General features: G+C 42.3%; 1 pseudogene; it reads right to left on the bottom strand.

Annotated features, from left to right (window-relative positions):
- Positions 1-2,164: 2,164 nt before the first annotated feature.
- LOC121450070 lies at positions 2,165-3,080 on the bottom strand (annotated as a pseudogene).
- Between the last annotated feature and the right edge of the window lie 502 nt (positions 3,081-3,582).

Here is a 3,582-nt window from a genome sequence, read left to right on the forward strand (position 1 = left end):
CTGGACAGTCACCCAAAGTTCTTCTGTACTGTTGGGACATCCATCTTTAGCCTACAGGCCCATAGTATCCAGCAGACTTTTCCATGAAGCAGGAAATTTCAAAGGCAGTGCAGTCACTTTCTTCTGTATCCTGCAGAATGTCTCTCAGACTCTTTCATGAAGCAGGAACCCCGAAGGACCATCTCACCTTTAGGCAAGTTCAGCATTCATCTCTCTGTGGATACTGCATGTCCAGTGAAGCAGTCCAGGCAAGAACAGTTTCTTGCCCAAATGGCTAAGGAGCCTCTTCAATGCCCATTTTCCTCTCAAAGTCGCTTGGTGCTTCCAGAAGCAGATATGTCTCATTGACATGAAAAGTCCTAAATTTTTTAAACGTTTTAAATGCCATATTCTGTAGTCTTTGAAAGATATGAAGAATGCCTATCCATCTGAAATATATCTATGCACATTTAGAAAATCTTACTAACATGACTATAAACTTGACTATTATAGATGATTATCTATTAACCTATATGTCTTAATTATACATTACATTTTTTAAAATGAACCACACAATCACAATACCTTAATCAAGAGCAGAAATATACATATAACCAATTTGACAAATTTGTATCAGTAAACCAAGATTCATACCAATGCAAATTATTCATATCTATTTCATATCCCCCTTTAAATGTAAAAGAACATTTATAAAAAATATTTGGGAATATGGGCAGTTTTTTCTCTCCAAACTGCTTTGTGCTGTATGGGAGTGCTGTAAATCAGGTCTTTTATGGTGTATCCTGGGTGCTAGATTCATCTCAGTCACCAGTTGGGTGAACTAATTTTTTGAGGACATTCATGGTGACCTTTCAGAGGGGCGTGGTCTATCAAACCATATTTGTCTAGAAGCAATCTTTTGCTTGTGAAAACAAAAAAAGAACAAACCTCTTTTCCAAAGCATCATATTCTTAGACCCAAATCCTATCAATATAATATACATGCAAGTGTAGCTTAGCAACCCATACAATAAAATTTCTCTCTGTACTTAGCTCTTTTACAATCAAAAAAATTCAAAGAAAACACAATAATATACATAATCTAGACTCTCGGTGAATTTTCCATCTTTACATGGCTTGTTTTTACTCTATTACTTTACTTTGTCTCTTTAAAGGCTCTACCCTTTTGAAAAAACATTAACTTTATTTTATGACTCTCTATACTCTTTTTTCTTTTCTCTCTCAAGCCTACATACATTTATCCAACACTGTGACCCATTTTTAAGTCTTTTATGTCTGAATCTGTCCTTATTGCATTGTCTGCAATTCTCTACTGTCTAGAAGAGCTTATAAAATGCTAAGCAGCTTGGTTGCAGCTGCTCTGGATGTTGGCTCTGCCTCTCTCCAATTTTAAAATGGTGGAAGCACCACCAGTGTTAGCTCTGGGACAGTATGAATCCTTTCAGATAATCTCTCAGTACCATTTTGTAAAGTTTCATAACCCATTGATGTGGATTGAATTTTGCCTGTCAAATTAAGGTTATCATTTTCAATAGCATGAATCCTTTCAGCTAAAGACTGTATCCTTTCTAAAAGTTTCTCATTCTTGACTCTGTTATCAAACCATTTCTTTAAGAATATAATGTGAGGGGCTGGAGAGATAGCTCAGAGGTTAAGAGCATTGCCTGCTCTTCCAAAGGTCCTGAGTTCAATTCCCAGCAACCACATGGTGGCTCACACCATCTGTAATGGAGTCTGGTGCTCTCTTCTGGCCTGCAGGCATACACACAAACAGAATATTGTATACATAATAAATAAATAAATATTTTAAAAAAGAATATAATATGAAGAACAAAGCTAGTAATCCCAATGATCACAAAAATATATGTAGAAAGTAGTTCATATAAATTTTGCAGAATTCTATTCATAGTAGAAACAAAAAGGCTGTTAAATTCCTGGATGGTGATATTGTCTGCAATTATATTGTGGTTGGTTTATAATTTTCAATTTTATTTATTTATTAATCACATTAACTTGCCTCCATTATAATTTTCAGAAAAGTGTTGAGGTATAATAATCTTTTTTTTTTAATCTTTTTTTTTTGACAGATGAGTCTTTTAATAGAAAAAAAATACACGTGCAACAGTAGCAACACACATTTCTTAGAATCCAGATAGCTCGGAATTTCAGTTCTTCACCTTGGGAGGTGGCCTATACACACCTACAACCACAGCGTGGTCCCGTTCGTAGGGCTCAAGTGTCAGCTGCTCCTGGGGCTTCATATTCTCCTGTTGCATCTTCTTCACTTCAGATGCAAACACAGCTTCTGCCGAGGCTGTGGAGTCAATGCAGTTCGCCTTAATGGAAATCACAAAGTGTCCTCCATTCCTCAGGAAGGTGTGGGCATTCAGGGCCACAATCCGGGTTTGGTCTGGCTGTGCCACATCGGCAAAGATCACATCCACCATGGTGATAAGCATGCGGTATTTGTGTGGGTGTCGGGCATCTCCAATCACAGGAATAATGTTGGTCCTCTTCTTGGCCAAGTTGATGAGGTCCCGGCCAGAATGGTGGGAGAACTCAACTGCATAGACCAGACCACCCGGGCCAACGATGTCAGAGACGTGAGAGACGGTGGTGCCTGAGGCTGCCCCAAGGTGGAGCACCTTGGCCCCTGGCTTGATGTGGATCTGGTCTACACCGCCCAGGATTGCTGCTGCCAGCTTGGAACGGAAAGGGTTCCAGGCTCGGTATGCAATTTTGTCATCTCCCTCTGAAATAGAGACTCTCTTCTCCCCATACACAGACTCTCCAGGGACCAGATTCTTTGTGACAAGGGCATCCTCCTTTCCGCGACAGATAAAGACCCCTTCATGACGATGTGGTTTCACCATCACACTCTTCCCTGACTGGTTTCCTCTCTTGCCTCCCCGGCCACCACATCGACCCCGGCCGCCCCCCAGACTGGAAGCCTCCACCTCGACCTCGGCCTCCGCCAAAGCCTCCTCGACCTCCGCCAAAGCCTCCTCGTCCTCCTCGTCCTCCTCTACCACCTCTGTCACCACCAAAGCCACCCCCACGGGGGCTGAAACCTGGCTTCATCACTGTGTTCTGGTCCCGCGGCTCCGGCAATCAGCGGCGTCCCTGATATAATATAATAATCTTGATTGCCCAGCAAGTGTCACAATTTTAACAGTAAGGTAGATCCCGGATCAGTACCTGAATCACCTGAGATTTAAAATTACTAACAAATTTTATTACTTAAGAGCAGCATATCCGCATACAGAGGTTTGAATAGGCAAAATATCAAGGAACCTCAGAGCTTGCAGGCAGTCATGAGCTGTGAGGCTACTGGCTAAAGCTCAGACCAGGCATTCACAGATCCGAACTGGGAACACAAGTCTGTGCTTCACATGCAGGATTAGAGCCTCTGCTCCCAGAGTCAGAGCTCAGCCTGGCAGAAGCCAGAGAAGCCACAGCGGAGTTGGAGCAAAAAGCGGTAGGGCAGTAGGCCAAATCAAACCACACAGTCGGGGGCCATGGGCAAGTGTAGGCGGGGCTGAACAATGAGGGCGTGGGCCAGCGGGAAACTGCCAAATCGCCA

Source organism: Microtus oregoni, unplaced genomic scaffold, assembly GCF_018167655.1.
Source record: "Microtus oregoni isolate MIOR12 unplaced genomic scaffold, Mior012 000006F_ref0000085, whole genome shotgun sequence".
Taxonomy (NCBI): Eukaryota; Metazoa; Chordata; class Mammalia; order Rodentia; family Cricetidae; genus Microtus; species Microtus oregoni.